The sequence below is a fragment of the Pseudophryne corroboree genome, chromosome 5, assembly GCF_028390025.1.
Source record: "Pseudophryne corroboree isolate aPseCor3 chromosome 5, aPseCor3.hap2, whole genome shotgun sequence".
NCBI lineage: Eukaryota > Metazoa > Chordata > Amphibia > Anura > Myobatrachidae > Pseudophryne > Pseudophryne corroboree.
Genome location: NC_086448.1, coordinates 761,692,462 through 761,704,057, shown reverse-complemented (window position 1 = coordinate 761,704,057; position 11,596 = coordinate 761,692,462). Strand labels below are relative to the sequence as shown.

Genomic DNA, 11,596 nt, shown 5'->3' with positions numbered 1-11,596 from the left:
CTACCAGTGACAATCCTCATATCCTGTAACTCTTTCTACCAGTGACAATCCTCAGATCCTGTAACTCTTTCTACCAGTGACAATCCTCAGATCCTGTAACTCTTTCTACCAGTGACAATCCTCAGATCCTGTAACTCTTTCTACCAGTGACAATCCTCAGCTCCTGTAACTCTTTCTACCAGTGGCAATCCTCAGCTCCTGTAACTCTTTCTACCAGTGACATCCTCAGATCCTGTAACTCTTTCTACCAGTGACAATCCTCAGATCCTGTAACTCTTTCTACCAGTGGCAAGCCTCAGATCCTGTAACTCTTTCTACCAGTGGCAATCCTCAGATCCTGTAACTCTTTCTACCAGTGCCAATCCTCAGCTCCTGTAACTCTTTCTACCAGTGACAATCCTCAGATCCTGTAACTCTTTCTACCAGTGACAATCCTCAGATCCTGTAACTCTTTCTACCAGTGACAATCCTCAGCTCCTGTAACTCTTTCTACCAGTGGCAATCCTCAGATCCTGTAACTCTTTCTACCAGTGGCAATCCTCAGATCCTGTAACTCTTTCTACCAGTGACAATCCTCAGATCCTGTAACTCTTTCTACCAGTGACAATCCTCAAATCCTGTAACTCTTTCTACCAGTGACAATCCTCAGCTCCTGTAACTCTTTCTACCAGTGGCAATGCTCAGCTCCTGTAACTCTTTCTACCAGTGACAATCCTCAGATCCTGTATCTCTTTCTACCAGTGGCAATCCTCAGCTCCTGTAACTCTTTCTACCAGTGCCAATGCTCAGATCCTGTAACTCTTTCTACCAGTGGCAATGCCCAGATCCTGTAACTCTTTCTACCAGTGACAATCCTCAGCTCCTGTAACTCTTTCTACCAGTGGCAATCCTCAGAGCCTGTAACTCTTTCTACCAGTGACAATCCTCAGCTCCTGTAACTCTTTCTACCAGTGGCAATCCTCAGATCCTGTAACTCTTTCTACCAGTGACAATCCTCAGATCCTGTAACTCTTTCTACCAGTGGCAATCCTCAGCTCCTGTAACTCTTTCTACCAGTGGCAATCCTCAGCTTCTGTAACTCTTTCTACCAGTGGCAGTCCTCAGCTCCTGTAACTCTTTCTACCAGTGGCAATCCTCAGATCCTGTGTCTTCTACTACCAGTATTCTCCTGTGTGTCTAGCTCTTGTGAATTTTGCCACCAGTGTGCAATCCTCAGCTCGGGTCACTATTGCACTACATTGTAAACTTTAACCCTCTAGATTGAAAGCTCAGAAGAGCAGGGCACTCTTCCCTGTAATCTGTACACATGTCATTTGGTCACTGCAATTATGTAATAATTCATATGTATTCTTGTATATACCATTTCGTACAGTACATATGCCCTCTGTTGTATGGCAAGGTAAAGTATTTGTGGCACCATAAAAAATAATAAAAATAAAATTATCATTAGTTAATAATTAGCCTATGTATAAAATCCTCAGCTACTGTGATTTGGATGCCAGTGTGTTCTTGCGGGCATCCCGAGAACCATGATACTGGCTACTTTAGTTCTAAGCTGTAAATCAAGCATTGGGGCTGATTCTGAGTCAGGAGCAAGAAAAAAACCAAAAAAAAACAAGTAACTTTGCACCTGGACAAGCCGTGTTGCAGTCAGGACCAGCAACAGAAATCTTGGGGCCTGGGGGCCTGCACTATATAAGAAACTGAAATATATATCTATGTGTATCTATACACGTATATAAATATATATATATATATCTTTCCTTCCTCCCACACACCCCAGAGTCTGTCTCTCCTCAATGACCCCATGCTGCATTCCCAGCTCTCCCACCCCATCTCAAAGCCCTGTATCCCCTCACCAATCCACTCTTACCTCGGGGAGAGACTCACCTGCACTGCATTCCCCAGTATCCAGACTCGAACATCGCACAGCAGGTACCATGTGGCCCTCACACCCCACCAGAAGAGGCCAGCGCAGGGCAGGGAATCCTGGCCAGCAGAGCTGCTGCCATGTCCCATAACTGCCTGCAACAGTGCTGGACCTGGAAGAGCGGGTGCACACTGCGCCGCACAGTCACTGTGTGTGGGAGGCTCCTGTCACTCTGAGACTGCAGCCACACCGCCTACAGCTCGCTGCCCTATTTGGTCAAGACGGCTCATATCCTTGCCGTGCATTAAGTGGCGTATACTAGGGGCCTCTCTGATCCTTTTGGCCCGGTACAGGTGTCCCCTTTGATCCCCCTGTCTGCAGCCCTGGTTGCAGTGCAACATGGGGGAAAATACAGAATGAGATCAAAATACAGACAGAATATCGACAACGGTATAACCAATAGTCAGAATCCCGATGGATCCCGGAGGTAAGTACAGGGATCAGGGTTAGGCGCTATGGGGAGGGGGAGGGTTAGGCAGCAGGGGTAGGGAGGTTAGAGTTAGGTTGCAGAAGGGGAAGGTTACGGTTAGGCTGCGAGAAGGGTGTGTCAGGATTCTGTTTGTTAGGATCCCGTTGTCGGCCTTCTGACTATTGGGATCCCGACCAGTAGTGGATCTTGCCACAGGCAAGCAGGATTTTTCCCGGGGCGCCGCTGTCCCGAGGGTGCTGCCGCCGTGACAAGAGCTGCTACTGGTGCCGTGCGCGATGATGACGTCATCGTGCACCGCACGGCATTGTGGGAGCGGCCATAGACACTAGAGGTCATAATTGACCTCTAGTGTGTGTGCAGTGCTATGGGAGAGACGTCATGACGTCTCTCCCATAGATCCGAGGAGCGGCGCCAGCGGCCAGAGACGGAGGACAGCAGCGGTCAGGAAGCAGGAGCAGGGATGGTGAGTATTTTTTTATTTATTTTTTATTTTTTGGGGTAATCAGCGCTACTGGGGGCACAGCTACTGGGGGCACAACTACTGAGGGCACAGTTCTGGGGGCACAGCTACAGGGGGCACAGTACTGGGGGCACAACTACTGAGGGCACAGTACTAGGGGCACAGCTACAGGGGGCACAACAGTACTGGGGGCACAGCTACAGGGGGCACAGCTACAGGGGGCACAGTACTGGGGGCACAGCTACAGGGGGCACAGTACTGGGGGCACAGCTACAGAGGGCACAGTACTGGGGGGCACAGCTCTAGGGGGCACAGTACTGGGGGCACAGCTACAGGGGGCATAACTGTGACCACGCTACTTCCCCATGAAGCCATGCGCACTAATCCTGTTCTACCTGTCGGGGGGAGGGCGCGCCAAAGGAAACTTTCGCCCTGGGCGCTACGAGGTTTAGATCCGGCTCTGATCTCGACTTCCGGGATTTCGTACCCAACCTGCAAATTCATCTGTTGCATGCAGTGTATAGTAAATACTGACTGTTTGCAATCTACATTTCAGTTTGGTCACATCCCTCCCAAATCTAATCTCTCTGCCCATTTTAGATTTGCCCCTTCCTGTATTGCAGCACGGTTTTACCAAAATGCAGTTACTCACTTTAGTTTTGCTTCCAACACAGAATCAGTCCCATTGTCTCTATATGTTTTGTAGCTCAATTTCTGTACCTGTACAAGTAATATCTACATGAGAATATCGACATGATAGAAATGTCAACATTCAGCATATAATCATGCTTAGCATGTCAACAGTGACTATGTCAACATGACAGAATGTCAACCTGACATTCCTGGTGGCTTAGAAGTCACTTACCTGATCCCGACGTCTCTAGTGTCTCCCTCCTTGTCCCAGTGGTCAGCATACCGGCACCAGGATCCCAACCGCTGCCATGCAGGCAGAGGGGGGAGCGCAAAAGAGCCCCTTGCGGGCTCGCTGTGCTCACCAGGCTGCGGGCATGGTGGTGTGCTATGCGCACCACGCTATTTATTCTTCCTCCAGGGTTGTCATGGACACCCCAAGAGGGAGAATAGTTGTCGGTATGCCGGCTGTCGGGATCCCGGCGCCGGTATGCTGAGCGTCGGGATCCCGACAGCCGGCATATCAAATACCTCCCGTACAGGCACCTGATCCACAGTGTTCCGATAAGTATTTCTCCTAATCCCTACCTGTTATACTACCCCTTCTCCTAATCCTCTCTAACCCTATCTCTCTAACTCTAACCCTCTCTGCGGCACCTATCCCTAACCACCACCTGGGGATGTTAATATGAAGCATGTTGAACCACACTGAGGTGTTGACATTATGAACGTTGACCATGTGACCAGATCCCATCTCCTATATCTGTGATGCCCAAGCCTGGCTACCTGCAGTAGTTGCACAAGCTTCTTCCATCAATCTTGCTCCCGGTCCATACAACACTTTGTGCCCCTGCGAGTGTTTGCAGTCCAGTGCCTGTTTATCATGCTATAAAGTCTTTCAATTGCACCCCAGCTCCTGCCTCAGCGCAACCCTAGGCATTAAGCTAATTCCTGTCACATACAAGGTGGATGGAGAAGGTGTAGAGGGTAAAGAGAGGACCCTGCTTGTTAGAGCTTACAAGTCCCAGTGTCCCATGGGAGGGGGGACAGTTGAGGGAGCCTGTAATCACCTCTGCACTGCTCTGCAAAGCAGCAAGTGATCCCCTGAATAGATGCTGTACGCACACGCACAGTATATATTCACACGTGCGTTATCTGTTTAGTGCAGGCAGCTGGACCAGGGGCTGCTCAATTGCTCGGAGAGTGCTGGGCACGCCACCAAAATGCTAAAAACAGTGTTGTGCCATGTGGACACACCCACTTAGCAGATGCCACACCCCTCCTACACAAGCCCACACCCCTCTTTTTAGCTTGTGGATGCATCTGGCGCACGAGGGTCCCGACCCAGGTGAAACAAAAGTTGGAAGGTATACTACTGCACTACAGCAGAAGTAATTGCATTGTAATTGCAATCAGTCTGACACAGCAAAAGTAATTGCATTGTAATTGCAATCAGTCTGACACAGCAGAAGTAATTGCATAGTATTTTGCACCAATGAGATTGTAAAAGTTTGCTAGCACTAAGGGGGTAATTCAGATCTGATCGTAGATGTGCTAAATTTAGCACATCTAAGATCAGTTTCTCAGACATGCCGGGGGACGCCCAACACAGGGCTAGTCCGCCTCGCATGTCTGGCTCTGACCTCCACATAAGCTCCTTTTGTGGCCTTTTTAGCTAAGCATTGCTTATGTTTGCGTTTGATTTTTGGGATGGTTTGTTTTGCTTGTGGTAGAAGTTAGCTTTAAATTGGGTTGTCACACAGCTAATGTTCTCCTGGAAAGTGTGGTATATATAGTTTCCATTGCTGTATATGTGTTCTGGTGGAAGGTTACCACGGATCTTATTTTGTATTTGTATTAGTTGGTGTATGAATCTATTTCTGTGTTCTTTAGTTTCCTGTTCTTCTCCAGTAAAGAAGCATGCAACACTCACTGTGTCTTGGTTACATTAAAAACTCTTATTGAAATATAAGTAACATATTTAACACTGGCGACGAGGATTAAACTGTTCTTCAGCATGGCTCCAGGTATCAGTGGAGCACCAGTGGGCTGACACAGCACAATTGTGGGGTGCACATAGGAACAACTCATTCAGACTGCCAGCAGCACCTAACTTGAATAAAAGGAGCACGTGAGTTATATCTTCATTTTCTAAGGAAGGGAGGACTAAGTATAAAGAAAAGATGTCAGGATATATTGGCACAATAGCTGCATTTGATGGTACTATAGAGGACTGGGTGACATATATTGAGAGAGTGGAGTTGTATTGTGCCGTTAACGCAGTGCAAGCAGACAGTAAGGTTCCCGTTTTACTCAGTGTAATGGGTGCCCAAACATACAGTCTGCTGAGGAGTTTAATAGCACCTGAGAAGCCAGCCAACAAGTCCTTTACTGACATTGTGGACATTTTACAAAAGCACTTAAACCCTAAACCATTAGTGATTGCTGAAAGATTCAGGTTTCACAGAAGGAATCAATGTGAAAGTGAATGCATTTCTAAATACATTGCAGAGCTGAGGAGGTTATCTGAACACTGTGCATTTGGAGCAGGGTTATCAGATGCTCTAAGAGACCGTTTAGTTTGTGGGATGAAAGTGTAAGTACACAAAAGAAAGTGCCGGCTGAGCCTGACCTGACCTTAGAGGGAGCACTGGCCATAGCTATTTCACTGGAGACTGCAACCAGGGATGCATCAGAATTGCAGCAAAAGGCACCAAAATGTACTCCCAATCCAGTTTATTGGTATCAGAGACAGTCCTGTGTTTGCTGTGGGAAGTCCTCACATGATGCCAGTCAGTGCTGGTTTAAAGACACAGTGTGTAGAAAATGTAAGAAAAGAGGCCATATTGAAAGGGTGTGCCAGTCGGGGAAAACACCAAACCGCTCGCAAGTATCCAAAGTTCCCGGGAGAAAATATACAACATCCCAGGTACATAAAATAGCCGACAATGAATCAGACTCTACTGATAGTACTGGTACAGAAAAAGGGTTATGCAGCCTAGAGATGCACTCTATGACGGCAAAAGAGCGTCAAGTGATTTGGGTCACTTTGGAAGTAGCAGGTATTGACTTAAAAATGGAATTAGACACAGGCTCTGCTCTGTCAGTGCTAAATGCAAGTGATTACAGATGCCTGTTTGCTGCTATTCCTTTAAAGAAAACATCCGTAACACTCCGCACATATACGGGTGAACTGGTGTCCCCATTGGGAAAAATAAAAGTTTATGTGAAATACAAAGGCAATACCCATAAGCTGTATTTGTACATACTTCCACATGGTGGACCGGCATTATTGGGCCGCGAATGGATAAGGAAAATCCAACTTGATTGGCATTCCATTCAGAGGCTACAATCTACTGCATCTGATGTATCCAACAATGACGCAGCTATTAAGGAACTTTCTAAATTGTTAGCTGCCGCACAACCCATTTTCCAACCAGGGATAGGCACGTTAAGGCCAGTATAGAGTTGGATCCACATGCCATTCCAAAGTTTTGTAAAGCTCGCACAGTACCTTATGCCATCCGACCAGCGGTTGAGGAGGAACTATGGAAACTGGAAGACTCTGGTATACTCTCCCCAGTGGAATGGAGTGAATGGGCTACACCCATAGTTCCAATAGTAAAGAAAGACGAAATGGGAAGTATCCGTATTTGCGGAGATTTCAAAATGACAATAAATCCAGTACTACGGACTGTACAGTATCCTTTGCCTAAAATAGAGGACATCTTTGCAGCTCGCTCAGGGGGCGACCGCTTCTCCAAAATTGACCTAGCTCAAGCGTACTTGCAAATGGAAATTGAGGAGGCATCTAAGAAATATTTAACCATCAATACTCACAAAGGTTTATTACAATATAACCATCTTGTGTTTGGACTATCTTCTGCCCCAGCATTATGGCAGAGAGCAATGGATCAAGTCCTACAAGGAATACCAGGAACGCAATGTTACCTGGATGATATAATTGTAACAGGCAAAGATGATGTAGACCATTTAAATAATTTGGAAAAAGTATTAACCCGACTACAGGAATATGGACACAGAGTAAATAAAGAAAATGTGCATTTTTCCAAGAAAGCATTTCATATTGTGGACATGTGATTGATAGAGAAGGCCTGCACAAATCAAATGATAAAATTGAGGCAGTACTACAAGCACCCCAGCCCCAGTCTGTGTCACAACTGAGATCTTACCTGGGCCTAGTTAATTATTATCACAAGTTCTTACCAGACCTCTCCACAGTAATACACCCGCTAAATGCCCTACTACAGAAAAATGCACGATGGAAGTGGACAAAAGACTGTGAGAAAGCATTCTCAGAAACAAAAAGATTGATTACATCTGATAAAGTCCTTACTCATTTTGATCCAAAACTACCCATCAGGCTAGCGTGTGATGCGTCACCGTACGGCATTGGAGCAGTGTTATCACATCAACTGAGAGATGGTAGCGAGAAGCCAATAGCGTTTGCTTCACGGTCTTTGACAGTAGCAGAGAAGAATTATGCGCAAATTGACCGAGAGGCCTTAAGTTTAGTATGGGGAGTGAAGAAATTTCATACATTTTTGTATGGGCAAAGGTTTACATTAATTACGGATCATCAACCACTGGTATCAATTTTTAACCCCCACAAGGGAGTCCCAGCCATGACTGCAGCTCGGCTTCAACGTTGGTCATTATTCCTGGGTGCTCATACATACGACATTGAGTTTAAAGGAACAAAACTACATGGCAACGCTGATGGTCTATCGCGTTCTCTCTTGCCCCAAAGTGAGGAGGACAGTGATGGAGACCCCCTGGAAGTGTATCACAATATGTTGATGGAACAGCTACCTATTACCAATGCCACGATCAATCGGGAAACAAGGAAAGACCCGGTACTATCAAAAGTAATGGACTTAACTCTCAAAGGTTGGCCTAAACGTGGCGATGCTCAATATTACGGGTTTTCAGGCAGGAGAGATCAGCTTTCTGTCTGTCAAGGAACTCTATTGTGTGGGTCCCGAGTGGTAATACCACCTAAACTGTGAAACAGAATTTTGGAAAATTTGCATGAGGGTCACCTAGGCACAGTAAAAATGAAGAATCTTGCTAGAAGCTGTGTGTGGTGGCCAGGAATCGATGGTCAAATTGAAAACTTTGACAAAAGGGTGTGAAGGATGTCAAAGAGTTCAAAATGCACCACCTTTAGCCCCGTTACACCCCTGGGAATGGCCTTCATCTCCATGGCAGAAGGTACATATTGACTTTGCTGGTCCATTCATGGATTGTATGTTTCTTATTGTAGTGGACGCTCATTCAAAATGGCCAGAAGTAATAAAGATGAAATCCACTACTTCTGAGAAAACAATTGCTGTGCTGCGAACCATCTTTGCTAGAAATGGTCTACCGGAGCAAGTGTGCAGTGACAATGGGCCACAGTTTGTGTCCATGGAATTCAAAAAGTTCATGCCAGACAATGGAATTAAACATTTTACATCAGCTCCACACCATCCAGCCACTAACGGTTTGACTGAGAGATTTGTCCAAACATTCAAAAAAGCTATCAAGTCCATGCACCATGAACATCTACCTTTGCAACACAAGATTGACAACTTCCTGTTTATATATCGTAGGACTGAGCACTCCACTACCGGTCAGCCTCCTGCGGTGCTCTTTATGCAACGGAACTTGCGGTCTCAGTGGGACTTGATAAAACCGGATGTAAGGCGGAAGGTACATAACAAACAGTTTCAATCAGTTTATCAAAAACCTACTCTGTTCTTCCACATTGGCCAAGAGGTTCTGGTCCGTGATTATAGAGGAGACAAATGGCAATGGGGAATAGTTTCTTCCAAATCCGGCCATCTGATGTACGTGATTAAAGTTGGAGGAGAATTGTGGCGTCACCACATTGATCAAATAATTGAGGCTGGGAGGCAAACTGACTGTACGTCGACAGCTGGACATAGACAAGCCAGTGATGTGGGGGTTTATGTATACCCCTCTGGAACTGCTACAGAGACTGTTCCTGACACTGTGGAGGAAATGTACCCCTCTGGATCAGAAACAAAGACTGTTCCCAAACCTGCTATGGAGTCACCTGAACATGAGGTTCCCTTAGTAACAACTGATCCTGAACCTTCTAGTGTGATTTCTGTGGAGCAGCCAGTCACTCTGGGAGTTAAACATCGGTATCCAGACAGAGTTCGTAAGGCACCTCAAAGGCTTGATTTGTAGCCTTCTGGGTAACGTATACATTGCTTAGTGCTAACATTTTCATGTCTGCATTTATCTAAGTTGGGAGGAGTGTGGTGTATATAGTTTCCATTGCTGTATATGTGTTCTGGTGGAAGGTTACCACGGATCTTATTTTGTATTTGTATTAGTTGGTGTATGAATCTATTTCTGTGTTCTTTAGTTTCCTGTTCTTCTCTAGTAAAGAAGCATGCAACACTCCCTGTGTCCTTGTTACATTAAAAACTCTTATTGAAATATAAGTAATACCCCTTTTACACTCGCACACCCGGGTCACTCCCGGGATGCTTCCCGGGATGCGTCCCAGGATGCATTCCCGGGACTGACCCCTTTCACACTGCACTAAGACCTGGGATCGACCCGGGACAGCCCCATTTACACTGATCCCGGGATATCCCTGCAAATGCATATGTATGTCATTAGAAATGGCCTTTTTCTGGCTCACATAGATGAGGTCACAGTAGTCAACAAAGGGAGGGGTGGTGCCTGCTCACACCATTGCTGCAGTCATGGCCGACGGAGTACCAGTGTGTATGCCTGAGCTCATGATTCTTTCTGCTTTGCAGATGTTTCATACAGCCAGTGACAGCATGATGCAGCTTGTCACACTGTGCAGTATATTGCACATATATTTTATTTTATTAGGAGGAGGAGGGCGCAATTTATGGTGGATAGGGCTGCTAGTCGCCGCCAATATTTGCGCAGGAGGAGAGCCCTCATATCATCCAGGATGAGTACCATCCTGAGCGTGAGTATGGGGCCTAACCGCTCATTTTGGTCCAGAGATCGCCGGCACGGAGAAGCCTTTATGAGGACCGTGGAAGCTTACCAGGATGAGGAGTGGATGGCTAACTTCCGTGTGTCTCGTGCAACCTTTGATTACATCCTGGAATTACTTACCCCAGCACTTGACATGCAGACCACCAGGCTTAGGAGACCCATCGAGGCACGCAGGAGGCTAGCTATTGCATTGTGGTGGTATGCTACCCCAGGAGAGTACCGCTCAGTCTCATGCTTGTTCGGTGTTGCGATCTCCACCTGCTGTGTCATAGTCCACCAGGTGACTAAAGCAATTGTATCTACCTTATACAAACGCTTCATATCTCTACCACAAGGACAGCGCTTACAGGATACCATCAAAGGATTTGTGAAGCGAGGCTATCCGCAGTGTGGAGGAGCGATTGATGGGACACACATCCCCATTATTGCCCCACGTGACAACCATGCTGACTATTTTAATAGGAAGGGCTGGCACTCCATCATATTACAGGCTGTTGTGGACCACAAATATTGGTAAGTGTTTATTTTTGGGGTGGTGGGATGAGTTGCATGTGTGAGTTTTACATTCTAACTTTTTTAAATTTTACTGTTCTTTAGTTTCCTAGATGTGTTTATTGGCTGGCCAGGCCGATCTCATGACTCCCGAGTTCTTGCCAATTCTGACCTGTACAACATCGTAGAGGAGAAGCAGGGAGGCTGGCTGTACCCCAAAGAGTGTGCAAAGATTGTGAATGGGGTGGAGATCCCTGTCCACATCATCGGGGATGCTGCATACCCTTTACGCCCCTGGATTACGAAAGGCTACACCCAACAGGTCCAGTTAACCCCAGAGCAAGTGAGCAACAAACCTATACTCACACCCTGAGTTCAGCAAGGATGGTGGTTGAGAACGCTTTTGGCAGGTTAAAAGGAAGATGGCGTTGTTTGATGAAGCGCAATGATGTGGACCTAAAGAATATGCCTAATGTAGTAGCTGCGTGCTGTATACTGCACAACATCTGTGAACTGAAAAATTAGGTATTCCTTCCTGAGTGGACTGTGCTGGACCCTGAGGTTATGAACCCACATGTGGAAGGTGCTTTGTTTGGGAATGCCTCAAACTCCACTGCAGAACAAATACGCCACACTA

General features: G+C 46.4%; 1 pseudogene; it reads left to right on the top strand.

Moving 5' to 3' along the window:
- The first annotated feature begins 5,633 nt into the window (after positions 1-5,633).
- Positions 5,634-9,669, top strand: LOC134929671 (uncharacterized protein K02A2.6-like; annotated as a pseudogene).
- Positions 9,670-11,596: the final 1,927 nt, after the last annotated feature.